The 20,889-nt window shown below is 44.2% G+C and overlaps 1 non-coding gene across 1 annotated transcript; it reads right to left on the bottom strand.

Annotated features, from left to right (window-relative positions):
• Window positions 1–1,205: 1,205 nt before the first annotated feature.
• Window positions 1,206–1,312, bottom strand: LOC148042483 (U6 spliceosomal RNA). Its single transcript, XR_015695191.1, has one exon. It is a non-coding gene; the product is annotated as a U6 spliceosomal RNA (small nuclear RNA).
• Window positions 1,313–20,889: the final 19,577 nt, after the last annotated feature.

The following is a 20,889-nucleotide window of genomic DNA, read 5'->3' as shown; positions in this document are numbered from 1 at the left end:
CATCTGCTTCGCTGCTGCTTTTCGGCTGCCATTGAAATGGGGGGGGGGCATGGTATTTGGGAGGGGAATCATATTGTGCTGGAGGATTGTTATTAGAGGCTGTCCTGACCATCTCTCTGCACATGTGGAAGAAGGGAGTTTCCTGCCAAGGCCAACTGTCCAGCATGCCAGCCTGACGATGCTTTTTGAAGATATTTCCCACCTGACAGTTGGGTGAATTATTATTGGACTATGAAATGGGGTGCCACGGGGAGGGGATTGAATTATACATGATATCCATTGCTTTCGCGCCAATTTACTCAGACTCAGCTTTGCTTTGCTACTCATCGTTTGTAATTAGTAAAAGTACACTTAATTCTAAGAATGGAGTTGAGTGGTTTCTTTCCTGATTATTAAATGAAGCAGCACCTGACAATAAGCTGAGTCTCACCTCGCACCCAACCCGGAGCAAACACCTTCCGAGGGGGGTGCCCTCACAGAAAAAAAAAGATGTCTTTACACGACAGTGACCAGGAAGAAGAAATGGGAGCAATGGCAGCACCATCATTAACAGAAATGCTGGGCAATCTAAGAGTGGAGGAACCTACTGTTCGACCGAGGTGGACTTGGGGAGTGGGACAGAAAGACAAACCTGATGAACCACTAACTGGAGTCACGAGGAGGAGGCCCAGGAAACCAGCTGCTGACTGGCGTGGCTCTAAGGATGAAGACTACAAGATGTCCCAAGCCATGAAACTCCTCAAAGAGGCGTGGGGCGAACGCCGGACTCGAGAGACTGCTGTGGAAAGGGGACCGGCGGAGGAACTAGAGAGAAGGTACCCATTGCTTAGCTTAAGGGAGACTGTGGGGGGGAGGGGAATGTGCACAAAAAATCCAGCACAGACCTCTCCCCCTGCAGCTAGAGACATTCCGAGAGCAAGGGGAGCAGGCAACGCCGGATGGCTAAGGTCCCACCCTTAAGAGTAAAGTATGATGGAGAACCCAGTGGCCTGGGATTGTTTATAATTCAGGTCTGGAATTATATCCAAATATATGGGCCTGATCTGGACTCTGATGAAGCTAAAGAGAGAATAGTGTTAATGGCCCTAGAGAAGAAAGCCGCTGACTGGATGGTCAGATTGCATAATAGTGACTCCCGTCTCCTGAAGAATTTATTATTATTATTATTATTATTATTATTATTATTATTATTATTATTATTATTATTAAATATGGAACGCTTCATGAATTTGTGTGTCATCCTTGCGCAGGGGCCATGCTAATCTTCTCTGTATCATTCCAATTTTAGTATATGTGCTGCCGAAGTGAGCACGAAGAATTTTGATGGGTTTATGGCAGCAATGAAGAGACGATTTGACGACCCTCTCACCGAGCAGTGGGCTAGACTAAAATTTACGACCCTCAGACAGGGGAAAAAGACTGTGCCTGAATAAGTACAGGAGTTCCAAGAATTATCAGCTTATATGAGGGGATGGTCTGAAGATGCCTTGTTAGATCAGTTCACAGATGGCTTGAACAAAGACGTTTACCAGCAGTGTGTAAACAGAAGAATTCCCCGCCGCTTAGAACCTGGTACGAACATGCTGCAGATATTGAAGTTGATTTGGCTAGACTTCATTACAAGGAAGAGAGAGAAGCTAAGGATTTCCCTCCCCCCACTAAATCCCCCCTTCCAAAGGTGCAGAAAGGGGGAAGGGGAGGATTCACAGGCAAGCCCAAGCCTTCGCCTGCTTCCGCTGTGGGAAGGAGGGGCACTGTGCTGTGAATTGCCGACTCAAGATGACCCACACCGCTCCGCCCTCCCGGAGAGAGAAAAAACCTGAGAAGCCTCCCAGCAAGAAAAAAGAACCTGCTTTGAGGGGGGGGGGGGGTTCTCGACGCTTTGAGCCAGAGGAAGGGGGGAGCAGAAGCCCCAATTCGTCTGACGACAGTGACTATGAGGACGCAGACCGCTGAGTAAGTTCCCGCTCGGGGCCCATGCTTATTCCAGTTGAGCTTAGCGTGCCCTCTTCTGACACAAAGGAGAAAATTCTGGCTCTTTTAGACTCTGGTTGCTCACGTTGCATTATAAGCCCAGAGATAGTTGAAAAAATGGGCTTGAAACAGAGAGCTTTAAAGATCCCAATTGCATTTTGCCAATTAGATGGCTCTATTGCAGGGGGCGGTCCTGCTCATTTTTCTACTGAACCCGTCGAGATGTGGCTGGGAACCCACCAAGAAATGATAACTTTTATTGTGGCCCCAGGGATGGACCGGCACCTTATTTTAGGACTCCCCTGGCTCCATAAATGGAACCCACGCATTAACTGGGGAGATGGGTGGTTGCGGATTCGGTCTGCCACACCTCCTGAGGGGAGGATGGAGGATCCGGAGTCTAATGAAACTGTTCCCAAACTAGCGGCCAGAGGGCAGGAAAGAATTGAGGGGGAGGAAAGAATTCCGAAAGAATATTGGGACCTGAAAGATGTTTTCAGACAAAAATCTTCTGATAAGTTGCCCCCTCATAGGGCCACAGATTGCACCATTGATATTCTACCTGGGGTGAAGCTCCCAAAACCCCAAATATATTCAATGACCCCTAGGGAGATGGATGAAATGAGGAAATTCATTGATAAAAACTTGGAAAGGGGCTTCATTAAACCAGCGAGACCCAAGGTAGCTGCCCCAGTGTTGTTCAGGGAAAAGAAAGATGCTCCTTCCATTTATGTGTGAATTTCAAAAACTTGAACTGCATTTCTGCCCAAAACCTCTACCCTTTACCACTAATGAAGGACATGCTAGCCCAACTAGGGAAGGGGAGAATTTTCACTAAATGGGATCTTCGGGAAGCATACTATCGGGTCAGAATTAAGGCGGGGGATGAATGGAATACTGCTTTCAACTGCCCCCTTGGTTGTTTCCAATTTCGAGTAATGCCATTTGGCCTCCAGGGGGCGCCAGCGGTCTTCATGCAACTGATTAATGAAGTTTTGCATGACCATCTTTACAAAGGCGTGATGGTCTATTTAGACGGTATCCTTATTTACACAGAAACACGTGAAGAACATGTGAAGCTTGTTCGCACTGTTCTGAAGAAACTCCGTGCTGCAGAACTTTATGCCAAATTGTCCAAGTGCGAATTTCATCAGGAGAGGTTTGATTACCTGGGCTATCGGATCTCCCACAAGGGAATAGAAATGGACCCAGCAAAGGTTAAGGCTGTCACCGAATGGGAGACCCCACGCACACATAAGCAATTACAGAGATTTTTGGGGTTTGCTAACTTCTATCGTCAATTTATTCCCTCCTTCGCTAAGATAGCTCTCCCTATCACTAACCTCCTTAAATCGAAAGGAGGAGCAAAGCCCAAGCCTAGCAAACTGTTGAACTGGACTATGGAATGTCAGGCTGCTTTCGAAAAGTTGAAACGCCTGTTTGCTGAGGAACCGGTCCTGAAACATCCAGACATGGACGCGCCTTTTGTGGTCCAGGCTGATGCCAGTGATGTGGCGGTGGGGGCAGTACTGCTTCAAGCAAACGCCCAAGGTAAATTACATCCCTGCACTTACACCTCTCGCAAGCTGACCGACACTGAGAGACGCTGGGCTATTTGGGAAAAGGAGGCTTTTGTTGTTCGTTGGGCTTTGACGACCTGGCGTCACTTTCTAGAGGGCGCTAAACACCCCTTTGAGGTGTGGACTGACCAAAAGAACTTGGAGGCGTTGAAAACCCCCAGGAAGCTGTCTCCCAAACAGATGCGCTGGGCTCAACATTTCAATAGGTTCAATTTTACTTTGAAATACATTCCGGGAGGGAAGAATTTTATGGCTGATGCTTTGTCCAGGCTCCCGCAGTACAACAGTTCAAAGCTCAGTGTAGTCCAACCTGTCATTCCCACAAGAAGTTTGGCTGCTCCTGTTGTCACTAGAAGTCAGACAACTTCTAAGTTAGAGGTCACAAAAGACTTTATCTCTGAACTAAAGGGGGCCCTTACAAAGAATGATTGGTTCCAGCAACACATGAATGAATGCACCATGAAGGATGGGTTGGCTTGGATTGGTGCAAAATTATACATCCCTGCATGTATTAGAACCATCATCCTCCAACGAGCTCATGACTCTCGCATGGCTGGTCACTTTGGATTCATCAAAACCTTGCACCTCGTTAAGAGACAATTTTGGTGGCCTTCATTGAAAAAAGACATTGAATCTTATGTGGCTAGTTGTCCCATTTGTGCCGCTGTGAAACATCCTCCGGGAAAACCCCAAGGATTGCTCCAGGCGGTAGCTCACCTGGAAGCCCCTTGGAAGGAGATCTCTATGGATTTCATTGTTGAATTTCCGGAGAGTCAAGGAAATACAGTAATCTGGATTGTTACTGACTTATTCTCCAAGCAAGTTCATTTTATTCCTTGCTCCAAGATCCCATCCGCCAAATCTCTGGCTAAGATGTTCATCTCACATATATATCGCTTGCATGGGGTGCCGGACCGCATCATTTCAGGTAGAGGTGTTCAGTTCACCTCCCTGTTTTGGAAAGAATTCCTGAAACTGATTGGCTCTGCCCAGGGCTTAAGCTCCTCCCACCATCCTCAGACTAATGGGTCCTGAGAGAGAACTAATTCTGTGCTGGAGCAATATCTTCGTTGGGTGAATTATTATTGGACTATGAAATGGGGTGCCACGGGGAGGGGATTGAATTATACATGATATCCATTGCTTTCGCGCCAATTTACTCAGACTCAGCTTTGCTTTGCTACTCATCGTTTGTAATTACTAAAAGTACACTTAATTCTAAGAATGGAGTTGAGTGGTTTCTTTCCTGATTATTAAATGAAGCAGCACCTGACAGATTCACCGTATCTCTGCGTCCATTGCCTAAATGCGTGCCTATGTGCAATCTTCAAGGGTGCTGGAGAGTAATAATTCTTTAATTTAGTCAGTAGTACGTCCCACGGAACAGAATTAACAGGCATAGGGGCTGTAAGTGCCGGATCCATACTAAACATTTCAGGTCCACATGCGCTTAAAAAGAACCCTCTTTGCTGATCATTATTTACGTCAGTGAAATCAAGCAAGCAAGAAACATTCGAATGTCACTAAGAATGCTTCCCATGATTCTTTATCTGCGCTGAAGGGAGTGAAACTGGGAATAGCAGACATTGTAGCAATCGTAGAACCAGTAAATAAAGCTGAGGAACTCAGTGAATTTGTTCCTACTCCTCGTCGCCAGTATTAAGTTCTCTGTGGTGATGAGAAACGACTGAGGCGATTCTGCATTCAACAGTGTTTAATCAGTCAGAACAGTAACACAACAGAACAAGTAATGCTGGTTTGACAGCTATTTATAAGGTAGCTGTCAAACCGTCAACCAATTAGAACCTTGCCCGGAATGCCTATGTGCCTGAACCAATGGCAACGACCTCCTGGCTTGATTGACACTGGCTGGTTGTAACTTGAGTACACAACACATTCCCTCTCTCCTTTCATCAAAGTCATTCATGAAAGTCTCTTCCAATTCTATTCCGATTGATGGTCATTGTGACCAGATCCAACAGTTTATGATCCAGTTGATAACCACTAGAGCATATTGCCCTTCATCCCATATTGGCTAATAAAATATTGGTGTTCCTCCATTTAATGTTTATTACACACAGAGCATCTATCCGTCCATCTCAAGAAAATGAATTGATTGGAATATCCTTGATAACACTATCTTAATAGCAATGTCAGGGTTCCAAGTAATAGACCCATAACAAGCAAAACTCTGAGGCAGATGGATTCTTCAAAGTATAGCTTTATTGGAAATATTGTATTGGCACAGATCTGGTGAAAACCGACTCTGAAGGTTCCCATGGTTTTCACCTAATTAAAAGTAAAAGTTTTCCCTCAACCCCAAACAATCAGTGACATGGTCCAAGCAAGACGCTGTCTGGTTGCCTGGTAACTTCACTCCTCCCCCCTCTCTCTCTGGCCACCTGTGGGAATGTCCTTGGTTCCCAAGAGAAAGTATTTTATTTTGGCTACAGAATCCCAGCTATCTCTAATCCCCCTCCCTATCCCCCTGCTCCAGTGTGGCAACATTGAAGCTCCAAGATAGCTTTGGTCAGGTCAGCTTCAGGATTGACAAGCACTTCCTGGTGGCTGGTCTAGCAATGAGCTCTTCCTTCATTGAATAACTTGGCATGACTCCAGTTTTCCAGTTTTCTCCAAGATAAACAGTCAGTCTGCTTCCTTCAGGACATGGAGAGCTGTTCAAGCATGGAATGGTCTCCCTGTGAAGAAAGTTGTGGGTTCTTCATATCTGGAGATTTCCAAGAAGAGTCTAGACTAAATAGGAAACCACCTGAAGAGGTGGCTGAGGAAAAGCCTGGTCAGTTCTGCCACCCTCTCTTGCTCTGGGGTCCAAGTTCTCATCTGTGTCACCTGGATGGGAGTTTCTCCTCCTCCCCCTGAATCTGACATGAACTCCCAACCTGGAGAGATCCTCCTTCGCCCCAGTGAAGATTCTCCTGCTCTGTGTTATTCTGAATAGCTCTTGTGTTCTGACCCAGCTCCCCAAACATGACAAACCCTCTGAAGTTAACTCAAAGATTTCTTTATTAGGCACACCAGCAGCTCCGGCAAAAAAGTTTCTCTCTCAACTCAGGCTAACAAGTCTGTCCAGCAGGGAGAGGAATAGTTGTCTGCCACTCCTATTCATCTCCACCTCCTGCCTTTTATCCCCAGAGCTAGGGTGGGGCTCCACTAGCAGCGGTGGCTCTTCCTTCCCAAAGATCAGCCCATAGATTTCCACTGCTCTCCTCTCTTCTGCCTTCTACGCATCCGCATGTCAGGCACTACACCTAGATGTTCCTCCTCTTCCTCATCAGCCAGACCTGGGGGCTGTTGACTCTCCATCTGACAGCTGATGGATAGCCGAAGGTCCACCTTTCTGTGTGTGTGTCTCTCTGCCAGCTCCACTCCCTCTTCCCCCCGGAACTCTCAGGTCGCCTTGATGCTGGCCCTGATACCCACATCTCCTCTTCTTCTGATTCGGTTGCTGGAGGAGCCACAAGCCACAACATCTTGTCTTGTGAATATCACTATGCACCTCGCATCCCAAAAAGTGTTTAATCTTGTGTGCGAACAGGCCAGCACAGGGCTGATTGGTGGTAAATCTGGGTGGGGAAACACAACACCCTTAATCCAGGTGAATGAAAGAGAACTGCCACATTAGCCTAATGTCCCTTGCCAAACTGCATAAAGCAGATGCTGGCATAGCGGGATGACCTGCTTCACATGTTAACACAATACGGGGAAAGATTCCCACCTACTGGGATGTATGAAACTGGGTAAACATGTTTCAAAATTTCAACCAATATTTTCAGGGACTTCATGGTTGAACAAGGACGAGACCTCTGGTCCTTTGAGCATCCTTTGTGGGAGGACAGGAAAAAGGAGCCGCTTTGGAACTGGTTGTCTCTTAAGCCCAATTCTTCTGCACCCCCAGGAAATTCTCGGGACCAACCGTGGGCAATGCCAGGCTGAGATTTACCCAGTGTGTGAAAACAGCTACCTGAAAAAAAACATGGATGCCCTTAAAATGAACTCTGAACTTGGCCCATTAAGTCAGTTGATGATTTCACACAGGAAAGAGGGTTCCTCCCGAATCCAGGTTAAGGAGACCACGCACTTCCATGATGGTTAATGGAGTTTGGCTCAAATCTGCAGGTCACCCAGAAGGATCAACCACCTGGGGGGTGGCAGCATTCACACAACACCCTAGAAGGACTCTGCTGTGGAGTCCTGCAAAGGGGGCTAAGAGGGTCTCAGCAGTGCTGGGCTTGGCTGTGGCTGGCCAGATTCCATCCTGATCCCCCCCACCCTGGTGCCCTTGAAACCCAGCTCAGCCTCCAGGAGGGACACCGGAAACTCTTCTTCTGCATCTGCCCATTATTCTGGCCAGGACCAAGTGGGCTTCACACGACCCCTGACACCCATCCCCCAGGTCTCATGCAAGCTAGCCATGGACTTGGGTTCTGGCAACAGACGCAGCCTCCCCCCACCCCACTTCCAAAATCTCTGTCATGGGCCCCTTGGGGCATCTCCCCACCCCTGCCCTGCAAGGCCATGGGACCCTCTTCCTAGGGCAGAAGGAAGGAGGCCCCATGGGGAAATGTGCAGCTATGGCCCAAGCTGACCTCCCCTCCCCTCTTAGCCCCAGCAGATCCACCTGAACCCACAAATACCTAGACCTCATGTTGGAGCATTCTCCCCACCCCCACCCCCATGATATCAGAGACACTCTGCTACCTAGTCATACACAGGAGGGCCCCTCCCTCAGAGGAGAGCTTTCCAATGATGCCTGAGTTGCCCGGTTCAGATCGGGTGGGAGACTTCCCTCTCCTTCCTCTCCTTAAGCAGCTGTCTCTCCCTCCCATTGCCAGGAAGGGATGCGGGTGTTCTGCAGCCCCACTGGTGCCCTTGGCCCTCCAGGACACCTACTTCATTGTAGAACAGAGGACAGAGCCCCAAGAGTGTAGTTGTAGCTTTTCACAAACAAGCTTTTCTGCAGCCTCTCCTCTGCACATGGAGCCCAGAAGAAACTCAGGATCCCAAGAGCTTCTCCCTGTCATTATGACCCTCTGGGCCTCTGCTACTTCTTCAGTGACTGCCTTTGATATAGACATGACATTGAATCCCTAAGCAAAAGATCTTGGATAAGAAAAGGGTAGATGCTTCAGGTCACACTCTATATACACAAGTTTTGGGACAGGCAGGGTGGGTGCTCTTGAATGTACCTTTCTCTCCTTTTCAGGTGCAGCTCAGTTTCTCTCTCTCTCTCTCTCTGAATCAAGAAAGCATTAACATTTCCATCTTGTGAGAGTGCCTTGGAGACTTTTAAATCTTGTTCATGTTTAGAAAGGGGAAGGGGATTGATTCACCCATGAATGATGGATCTTCTGCTTCTGGTTCTGATGCTACTAATGTCCCAGCCAATTTCTGGGAAGCTTGAAATGAAATGCCCGCTGCATTTTGAACACCAGGATGAAGAAAGACCATGGAGCTATTACAGCCCAGGAGACCATCTCATTACTATAATCGTCTCTGCAACAGCATTATTGTATTCACCGTTGCCTTTCAATAGGGCTCCTTCCAGTCAGTTTGACTTGTAAGTCATTCAGGGTGATGAAGTTGCATTCCCTCCATTTGCTGTTCTAACACACTTTTTCTTTTCCTCTTATTTCACTTCCTCCTATATTGAAGGAATTGTCTGGATTTCCAAAGCTTCTCTCTTTTGCCTTATTTTATGGAAGTAACTGAAATCCAAAGATGAGGCAGAATAAAAGTTGTAAAAACTCCAAATTATTTTCCTCTCTCCATCCAAACCTGACTTCATCCCTTGTATGCTAACTTTGGTTTAAAGTTCTGATAAAGACAGTTGTAATTGCCCCTCCCTACCCCAGTTCCATATTTTCATTCCCTTTCATTGATAAACAATTCCTGATCTTTATGGAAACAAATGACTTATTTTCAGAATTGCTAAATGTTTTTCACTTATTAAAAATCCTCTTTCTTTTATGCTGGTTCCAATATAATGATTGAATTATTTTTGAATCCTGTTTAGTGTGCAGATAAAAATAAGGACTTCTTCAAATAATGGTCTATTTGTGATTCTTAACCCTGGTGGAGGATTATCTCCATCCCATCTTCTCAGACCTCATGAAAGTTACACAGTGATGGATGATCATCATTTGCCTCTGATTCTGGATCTCTATTGGCTTAAGACTCAGCCAGCTGGTGGAGATAAAGAGAATTAAATTGAAAAAAGTATTTGTTGTTTCTGTTCATGATGATGATAATAACATGGACATTTATTTTGCAGGAGCATCACTGTTGGTCATATTAAAATGTTACTGTATATTTTTGTCATTCAATTGGTCAACAAGAATCCCCAACTCTTGCACAATCTGACATTGGGCTACAACATCCATGACAACTATGTGAACACACTTGGTACTTTAGATGCCTTGCTGGACATGCTCTCCATTGGAGAAGCCAATGTTCCCAACTATAGTTGTGGAAGGAAAGACAATACTCTGACTCTTATTGATGGAGCTGATGGGGACATCTCCATCCCGATGTCAAGATTAGCAGGCATCTACAAAGTCCCACAGGTTTGTGTGTGTGTGTGTGTGTGTGTGTGTGTGTGTGTGTGTGTTTGTTTGTTTGTTTGTTTGTTTGTTTGTTTGTTTATCTGGCAGACTGAAGGGGGTGATGACAGCTGAGTGATGGATCCAACAATATCTTCACTATGGAATTCAAGAGCTGCTTTTCACCATGGCCCTTGTAGATATCATGGCTGGGGATCCCCATTGCTTTGGGGGCTTCTGCTGCACACATGTGAAATGATAAAACAAGAGTGCCTGCATGAACCAGTGTCATTCACCCTAGACATTAATAGTTTACCAGGACTAATGAAGGATCCTGAAGTAAACATGCCTAAGGAGTTAAATGCCTATTTTATGTTGACAACATGATATTACCATTCTAGTTTCAAGCTGAGCTGCATAGTTTCTTGAAAAGAGTTGCTTCATACTGTCATAGTAATTCTCTGATTATTAATAAATCAAAGTCAAACGTTATGGCCTTTAGAAAATAATATCAGCCTTAGATGGGTATTTGATGGTGAGCCAATAGAGCAAATTAATACAGAATAGAGTAGAGTAGAGTAGAGTAGAGTAGAGTAGAGTAGAGTAGAGTAGAGTAGAGTAGAGTAGAGTAGAATAGAATAGAATAGAATAGAATAGAATAGAATAGAATAGAATAGAGCTGGAAGGGACCTTGGAGGTCTTTTCGTCCAGCCCTCTGCTTAAGCAGGAGAACCTATACCAGCTCGGACAAGTGAATGTCCAGTCTTTTCTTTAAAAATCATTTTTCCTTACTCTGGAATACGTTTCTCTCAAACTGGATGTTAGTTCCCTCCTTATCAATGAAGCTCATTTAGAGTAAAGTCCTAAGTAAATTTGCTGATTAAATAAAAAAATAAGTATCCAGCTTTTTAGACCTATAAATTAAACTCTGTATTGCCAACATCACCTTCAAGCTCATATATCAAACTGAAGTTTGGTAGTTAAAAATCATCACCATTAAAACAACCCAATCACAGCATCTGAGAAGTACCCTGGGGACTGATAAAAGGACTTCACCTTCTGCCCTCAGAGCTGATTTGGGAATTTATACATTTCTTCTCTCTAAAATCAAGCCATATTATCATCGATCTAAATTTAAAGCTCTGAAAACTAAGATAATCCCCATATTTGTTCTGTTAGAAGAAATAAAATATTATAAAGAATTCTATTAATTCAAGACCACTTTGATTATACACTGACAAACTATATTAGGAGCTGTGTTTCCCCTCTATTTTGTATATTTGGAGAAAAAGAACAACAAAACTGCTGCACAAAAAATGCAGGATATCCAAGCAGAGAAAGATAATAACCATCCTCATGAGGTTGGCACTTTGAAATGGATGAACTGCTACAAAATGCCAATTTTCCAATTGCCAAGTTCTTTCCTACTTTTTTTCTTACATCCAGTGTTTATACTCAGACTTATTAATGTTCTGTATTCTACATTATGCATTTAGATATGGCCAAATGGCCAATGAATAAATTATTACATTCATGAGAATCAAGCTGGATTTATTAAAAGCTAATATTTATCCCTCGACTTCCCCTCAAATATATTCTTCATTGCTTTTTCAGATCACTTGTAGAATTTCTTCAGAGGCTCTGAGTGATAAAAGTCAATTCCCCTTTTTCTACCGCATGGCCCCCAAAGAAGGAGTCCAGTACCCGGCAATTGTCCAGCTGCTCCTCCATTTCAGATGGACCCTGATTGGCCTCTTTGCTTCAGACACGGAAAACGGAGATGATTTCATAAAGACTTTCACTCCTATGTTTGTCAGAAACAGAATTTGTGTTGTTATATCACAACAATTCTCAACAACTGGATATACAGCAGCCCTCAGAAAGGTCCTCTCTAAGTGGAGACAAGTCAATGTTTTTGTTCACTCCCTGGAATATGTTTCCATCTGGAACCGAATTCTGCCTTTCCATTTAACACTTATGCGTCTTGCAGGACCCACGGAAGGGAAAGTCTGGATCTGTACAGATTTGGGAAAATCTTCATGGGAAAAGCACAGACTTTTGAAATATGTCCATAGTTTGTGGAGCTTTTATCCTCAGGTGAAAAAAAGGCCAATGGATGATACCTTTGAACCCGATTTTTTTGTGGAGCCCGAGTTTCAAGATGAGTATTTTCTCTGTTCTTTTTTAAAGCATGACTTTTCTGTCAAAGGCCGGAGAAGATGCATCCAGAAAGTGCCGCCCCTGACTGAAGGAAAATCTAAAGGCGTCAGGATCAGAACTGATGAAACTTTTTATAATGTCATAAAGACACTGGCCAATGTTTTGAATGCTGCATATATCTCCCGATCCAGGAGGACAAGGAAGAAGGGTGAAAAGATGCTGGGGTCTCCAAGGCTGCAGTCGTGGCAGGTATGGGGTCTCGATATGGATCCATTAATTTGCATTCCTTTGGAGAAGGAATCTAGAGAAGGAGGAGAACCTTCTCAATCTTCTTGTGCTACAAAATGTGAACACGTTTGGCCAATCTCAATCACTCGGGACACAATACTCCAAAGAAAGGGCTCCATGACGTATTTATTTCAGGATTAAACATGGCTAATTTAAAAACAAGAGTCACAGTGGCTCAGTGGCTAAGATGCTGAGCTTGTTGGTCAGAAAGGTCAGCGGTTCAAATCCCTAGAGTTACACAATGGAGGGAGCTCCCGTGATTTGTCCCATCTTCTGCCAACCTAGCAGTTCAAAAGCATGCAAAAAAATGCAAGTAGAAAAATAGGGGCCACCTTTGGTGGGAAGGGAACAGCGTTCCATGCCCCTTTGGGCATTTAGTCATGCTGGCCACATGACCATGGAGACGCCTTCAGACAGCGCTTACTCTTTTGCTTTGAAATGGAGATGAGCAGCGCCCCCTAGAGTTGGGAATGACTAGCACATATGTGCAAGGGGAAGCTCTACCTTTTATCTTTAATTTAAAAAGTATGTGTATATATTTTTGTTTTGCTGCTGATAGAGGTTTGGAACTAGCATCATAGAATTTTACATTTTTAGCTTTAAAGGATACCCTGAGACCATCCAGCTCAACTCCTCCTCTCTACAGGAATCCAAATTAAAGATTTCCTAACTGATGACTCCTTGGTCTTTGCACTAAAACTGTAGGGTTTTTACAGTGTATCATCTGGATGGTCCTTGGAACTGAGGTTACACTTGTAAGTAAAAACTGCAGCAATCTGCAGAAAATATTTGCCTGTCAGCTATTCTTTGCTTGCAGTGTTCCCAGGCATGTTCGAGGACACGGGATGAAACAAAGTAATGAACCTGCAACATTTTATTCACTTATTTGACAACACTTGATTTATTCAGTGTGTGAAAACATGCACGTTCTCATGAACACTTATGATGTAAGGACTAACCAATTATTGTGCCTTGGAGACTTGTTAGCCAATAATGATATAACACCTAAAGTAGGTAGAGCTAAGAAGCTGCAAACACTATAAGAATGATGTTTCATGATTAATAATTTTGCTGTTGATTCTGCTATCTATGGAATGCTTTGTTCAATAAACTTTGGTTGATTTAGCTATCCGTGGTGGATTACTTTCTTTCATCTTCAGCCTCGGGACCCTAAATGCTACATCTTGGCACCCGAACAGGGAGGGGAGGAGCAGCCTGAGCCTGAGGGCAGAGTTAAATGGGTCATGAGTTTGGAGTCTTCTCATCTTCACAAGAGACCCAGGTTTCAGCCCCTCGTGAATTCCACGGAATCTTATCTACCGCCAATTTGGCTTGTCTGTTGGTCAATTATATTTTGTCAATAAATGTTTTTTTCAATATTTGATTGACAAAGTTTGCTGAGCCTTTTTCACATTTGAAGATAGTGATAACCCTTTTTTTTATCCCTGCCAACTCTCAATATTTTCAAGTTAGACAACCCTGGAAGAAAGGTTCAAATGTGAAAGGACCATGTAGGATAAAAACAGCAAGGTTTCTACTTTTAAAATCCCTGCATGTTTCTATTCTAGTTCCACCCCTTTCTGGAGAGGAATGAGTTTTGCAACATTTCCCAGTTTAAACTGTACTTGGACCAAAATGGAGACATAGCAGCAGATCTGGACATCACAAGCTGGGTGTTTCTCCCTGCAGAGGATCCCATTGAACAGCAACTGGGGAGTTTTGAAAGACAGAGACTTATTATCAATCAAGATGCTCTTTCACAGCTAAAGTTGCTCAGTAAGGTGGGAGAAATTGGGAGCTGGAGAGGTTCAATGTTTGCTAAAACCTTAGGATCCATTTCAAATGGACTAAGCTTAGTCCCCAAGGTGGATGACTTCCACTGATAATTAAATGTGTGGATTAGAATTTGTATAGTTTCTTAGACTGTTTGGGGGACTTCGGTACTTCAATAGACCAAGGTGTCCTTCAGATGCTATAATATGAAACAATTTTTTAGATAATTCAGTAGTATTTAAGATTGTTAATTTGTATGTTTGTTTTTTTAAAGTGCTGTTCATTTTGCTGTTGATAGCAATATGGAATGCAAAGTGACATTTAGGAAACAGATCAGGCCATTTTCAATCCCCTCTGCTATCTGGTATCTCCACCAAACTGGGGAGAGGGGCTTCAAGTGTTGATACTGTGGTGCTGATAGTCTCAATCTGATTTGTTCCAAATCATTGGAATTGTTTTGCTATTATATTGCTTTAGGATAGGAATTAGAGAACCCAGTAGCTATGGATGGAGAGCTACCTTAGCCTTTAAAAAAACTCCTCTTCAAATGGGGGAGCCAGGAACATGTTTTGCTACAAACAAGTCCCAGGTATAAATAAGACTTCCCTTGATCTATATACATTCATTACTGGGGTTCCAATTACCCCTAATCTGCCTCTTCCCTCAAACAACTATCTTAGTTTTGGACAGTGATATTCAGGAAGTTGAGTGCACAGAACTTCTCCTATATGCCTATGCTTCTGCTGCTATTATTTCACAAATTCCTGTAGGACTGAAGGGTGCAATTGGGGCAACACTTGGCTATTGCAGACAGCACAAGTTGGTCCTTAACTTAGGAAGATCAAAAATTTTAGTCTATAGTAAAACCATATCTAGCTTTTTCCTGAACCCTCTAAGAAACTCATATTGCTGGAATGTGAGTATCAGAAAATCTTACATCCAAGATGAGTGAATTATTGCTGATACCAGGTGGAACATTAGTGGGCAGAAGGAATGCAGTGGGTTGCATTTTTTTTTCCTGGAGTCATGAAACAGGGAGTAAGAATGTGAAGTTCCTGACATGACCAGGGAAAGATGCACATGGATTCAGAGTAAACAAACTGGGTATAAAGAGAAGATTGCAATGAACTCAAATCCTGAAGTTCAAGACAACTCTTGGTGCAGCAGGGGATGCCCTGAGTCTGCTTCCCAACTTACTCTAAGGCAGGCTGATCCCCTGTGTTGACAGTGTATGCGACTGTGTCAATGTAGAGAAAAGTAAAGTCTTACACTTAGGAGAAAAGAAAGGAAAAGTACACATGTAGACTGGGTGAAACCAGGCTTAATAGCACTAACTGTGAGAGGGATCCTGGAGTCTTAGTGGACAACCAATTAAATATCAGTCAAGAGTGTGCAGTGGTAGCCAAAAAAGCCAATGCAATCCTAAGTTGCATTAACAGAGGGATACAATCAAGATCAAGAGATGTACTAATACCACTCTATAAAGCCTTAGTAAGACCACACCTAGAGTACTGCATCCAGTTTTGGTCACCACACTATAAAAAAGAGGTTGAGACTCTAGAAAGAGAGCAAGAAAACAGTAACCAAGATGATTAGGGGACTGGACATACAATGAATGGTTGCAGGACCTGGGCACAGCTAGTCTAGTGAAGATAAGGACCAGGAGAGACATGATAGCAGTTTTCCAATATTTGAGGGGCTGCCACAGAGAAGATGGGGTCAAACTATCTTCCAAAGCACCTGAAGGCCAGACAAGGAACAATGGATGGAAACTGAACAAGGAGAGATTCAACCTAGAAATAAAGAGAATTTTTCTGACAGTGAGAGCAATCAACCAATGGAACAGAAGTTGCCTTCGGAAGTTGTGGGAGCTTCACCACTGCAGGTTTTCAAGAAGAGATTGGACTGCCATCTGCCAGAAATGATGTAGGGTCTTCTGCTTGGGTGGGGGGTTGGATTAGATGACCTACAAAGCAGAGGTGGTATCCAAAAGGTTCTGATCAGTTCTGGAGAACCGTAGTGGAAATTTTGAGTAGTTCGGAGAACCAGCAAATACCACCTCTGGCTGGCTCCACCCCAATCTATTTGTTGCCTCCCAAGTCCCAGCTAATCAGCTGGGTCTTATTTTGCTGCCCTGCACAGGAGAACGGGCTGGAAAGCAGGTTGGTGGGGAGGGAATAGTGATTTTGCAGCATCCTTCCTGCCACACCCACGAAGCCTCACCCACAGAGCTGAGAGTAAAAAAATTGAATCCCACCACTGCTACAAAGTCCCTTCCAATGCTGTTAACCTGTAACCTGTAAACATCTATAGTTTATCAACTTGGAAAACATGGATGTGTGAAGAACAGAGGAATGGATATTAATATGGCCATGAGGAGGAACCACCAGTTGTCACAAAGCTTAAATATCCATTTTCTCAATTCCAAACTTTCTAAGGGGTAAAATGCTCATAGTTATATTCTTATAATCTTTTGGTACTAGTTAGATATTTTCTATTTATCTGTCCATGTTGACCTCCATTTTCCCTGGATCGTAAGTCCTAGCACGTTTTCTTTGGCATTCCTTGCTTTTCTGCTCAGTCCCTGCCTGAGTCCAAATGTGTGGAAAATTGTCAGCCTGGATTTGTCAAGAGGGCTCAACAAGGAGAGCCAGTTTGCTGCTACAACTGTGTTCCTTGTCCGGAGGGGACCTTCTCCACTCAGGAAGGTGAGTGACACCAAAAGAAATGGCAGTCATTGCAAAAAAATAGATGAAAGTACAAGTTAAAACATGCGTTGAAGCTCAACTCCTTTTTGTTTATTTTGAAAATGTGCCATTTCTTATCGAAAGGGAAGAATAGCAAAAAAGACCTCTAAGGAAGCTATGGCAGATTGGGCAAGCCTTTACCACTACCAGAGAAAATATCACCTTGGGTGTTTTTTATGCTTCCTGCCATGTTGACCTCTCATGGAATATTGACATTCTTTGAAGCTTGAGAAATTGTCCTAGGTCCACCTCTTGGAAGGATTATTGCAATTCATCATATGGGCCTCCCCTTCAGAATCACTCAGAAGGTCCACAATGAGGAGGTGTGGATAATGATATGAGTGCGGCTCATGATATCTGTACTGCCACGACTCCCAGTAGCCTTTCCAGATTATTTGCAGAATGAACTTTCCCTGCCAGCCAGCCAGATTTCACAAGATAGGCATCGTCTGGGTCCCAAAATATCTTCAGATGGCACAGGAAGTTTATGTAACTGGTTTATTATTTACCTCTAATAATACAGGTTCCCAATGCAACACATTGCATTGGAAATCTATTGTCCTAAGACTTTCCCTACCATGATACAACTTATCTATCTAGAAATATAAAAATTATATTCTTCTTATCTTTCTTCTGAGGAATTCTTAAGCAATGCATACCAAAAATTATTTATGGTATCAGCTGTTGTCCAAAAAGCTATTTCTTGAAATTTGAAAGGACAGAATGTTAAAGAAATATTGCCTTTTGTCTTTCACAGACACAGAAAAATGCATCAAGTGTCCAGATGACAAATATCCAAATGAGAAGAGAGTCCAATGTGTTCCCAAAGTTACAACCTTCCTGTCTTACAAAGAACGTCTGGGCATCATCCTTGTCTCCTTTGCTCTACTCTTGTTCCTAACTACAGTCCTTGTTTTAATCATCTTCATTATATATGGAGAAACTCCCCTTGTCAAAGCCAACAACCGGGATCTCTCCTACATCCTCCTGGTCTCCCTCCTGCTTTGCTTCTTGTCTCCTTCTCTCTTCATTGGTCAACCAAGGAAAGCCACCTGCCTTCTCCGACAAACATTTTTCAGCATCATCTTCTCAGTTGCCGTTTCTTCTCTCTTGGCCAAAACCATCATGGTGGTGCTGGCTTTCCTGGCCACAAAACCAGGAAACCGAGTGAAGAGATGGTTGGGGAAGAGCTTGGCCAACTCCATCATTCTTTCTTCTTCTGCTGTCCAAATTATCATCTGCTCCATCTGGCTGGGAGCTTCTCCCCCCTTTCCTGACTCTGACCTCCACTCCCAGTCTGGAGAGATAATCCTGCAGTGCAACGAAGAGGCTGTTGTCATGTTCTACGTCACCCTCAGCTACATGGGCTTCCTGGCTGCCATCTGCTTCACGGTGGCTTTCCTGGCCAGGAATCTGCCTGGGGCCTTCAACGAAGCCAAGCTGATCACCTTCAACATGCTGGTCTTCTGCAGCGTCTGGGTGACTTTTGTGCCCACCTACCTGAGCACCAAAGGGAAATACATGGTGGCTGTTCAGGTCTTCTCCATCCTGGCCTCCAGTGCTGGTCTGCTGGGCTGCATCTTCATCCCCAAGTGCTACATTATCCTTCTGAGGCCAGACCTGAACACAAAGGAGCAGCTTACGGCCAGAAAAAATGTGGAGATGTGAGACTGAGGAATTTCAACTTGTAACATTTCCCACAGTCTAAACCAGTGGTTCCCAACCCTTTTTTAGCCATGCTTTAAAATCCTGACACCCCCCCACCCCCGGTGACATATAATTCTTACTTTACTCAAAAAATGAACTGTACTCACACAGAGGAAGCCTAAAAGGCCTTAATTTGGTTTAAACAAAGTTCAAATTGCCCCCATTAAAAATCAAATTGCCCCCATGTGGAGCATGGGCCCCGCGTTGGGAACCACTGGTCTGAACATAGAAAATGGTCCAAGCTGTTCTGCATGCAGGAGTGGGCCAACTCATTTTCTTCAAATAAAGAAAGGGTGAGTGGAAGATTGTGAGGAGACAATTTTTTTGGGGGGGGGGAGAAATGGGGGCATGTTGGCAAGACAGAAATATAGAAGGAATGTATGGAGCAACACTGATGTCCTATTTTCTCAGTACTTCATCCAAACTGCTTTTATTTACACAATAACTCTTTCTTGAGTAGCAACAATACAAGGGTGGGGAAGTAACGAGCTTTGCTAATTATGAATATTCATGCTTACATCATCTATTAAATAAACTATGCACATGTATGATTGGCATTTTCTCCTCTTTTCTTGGAATGTATAAATTGTGTGCATCCTTTTGTCTGTAAAATTTCCTCCCACTATTTTCTGGAGGGAAATCCCTCCAGTGGATACTAAATAAATAATAAATCCATTGAGCCTGGATTATTGGGTTTTTAGGTCCTGCGTTTGATTCCACAGAAACTGGTGTCAGCAGTGGGATTCACCATCTTTGATCTGTCACCAGGGACAGCAGATGAGAAACCCCTATAGGGGGACTGTGGTGAGATTGATCCCATATCCCTTCCCTTTGCCCCATAATGGCCCCATTTAGGAGCTTCTGTGAGGCCACAGTCTGTGTCTGAGAGTCAATTGTGTCTGGGAAGGCTTGAAGAGGGTTTGTGGTCCCTTCCATCCCAATTCACAGCCACTCTGGCCCTGCTGTGGGCTCAGCTGAGCAATGGCCGGAGGCGTCCAGGAATTGAGGGGGAATTTGGCTTTGTGGAATGAGTGTGACCCTCTGTGGGGAAGAACGGAGACTCACCCAGAGATTCTGTCCAAACTCCCTTTTTCCTATTGTCTGAAGGAAGGATTTAGCTGATCCTAGGCAGGGAGGGAAGTGGATAATGGGGCTCAGGCGGGCTCTGCTTGGGGAAGGAACCTTTCCCAAAGAAACAGACCCGCTGTGTCCCAGGGCTGGGTGGGGGTCTGGGGTCCTCACTGGTACCTCCACAGGAAGCAAAAAAGGGAGGGAGAGAAAATGGAAGGGATGATAAAAAAAAATCTCTTCCTCCTTGGTGATAAGAGAAATTCCTGGATCTGCACAAAGCCAGATTCCATGCAAAGAGAAGCAGGAAAGTCAGTTTTTATTTTTGTTAGATTTTCCCCACTGTTTTATTATTTTTTTCAACTAACTAAAGGAGGCGAACATGTCCATCTCTTTCTCTTCCTCCTCTTTTCCCCACAACAATCACCCTGTGAGGTGGGCTTGTCAGAAAGAGAGTGTCAGCACTCCTTCATTGAGTAATTAGGAAAGAAAACCACGAGACTCCATTGATAGAAATCAAGTGTACTTTTACTAATTATAAATGATCAGAAGCGTAGCAAAGTGAAGACTGATTATTTAGGCGCGAAAGCGAGTGATATATAAAATAACCCATTCCCCACCCCTTGGCATCCCAGTTGCAGTCCAATCATAATTCTCCCAAGTGTCAGGTGTGAGATAACTTCGAAAGGCATCACCAAGATGGAATGTCGGTGCCGTTGGCCTTGGCGGGAACCTCCTCCGCATGCGCAGTCCGACAGGCAGCAGAACTCCAGAATCTTCCTCCAGCACAATTAGTATTCCCCTCTCAAATACCATGCCCCCCCCCCCGTTTCAATGCAGCCAAAGCAGCAGCAAAGCAGAGGCTGACAGAGAGGGTCTGTCCCAAGGTCAGAAAACAGGCTTTCAGGGCTAAGGCAGGACTTGAACTCAGGTTCTCCTGCTTCCTAGCCTGCTGCCTTAACCCTTGTCAATGTTAAGGTAGGGCGGATTTTGGGCAGAGGCCCTGCTGGTCACCACTGCTGCCTTGTCTTC

This window comes from Thamnophis sirtalis, unplaced genomic scaffold, assembly GCF_051295495.1.
Source record: "Thamnophis sirtalis isolate CommonGarterSnake01/CBP01778 unplaced genomic scaffold, rThaSir2_p1.2 scaffold_15, whole genome shotgun sequence".
In the NCBI taxonomy this organism is placed as follows: Eukaryota; Metazoa; Chordata; class Lepidosauria; order Squamata; family Natricidae; genus Thamnophis; species Thamnophis sirtalis.
The sequence above is the reverse complement of the archived record's forward strand: the minus strand, read 5'-3'. Positions and strand labels throughout refer to the sequence as shown.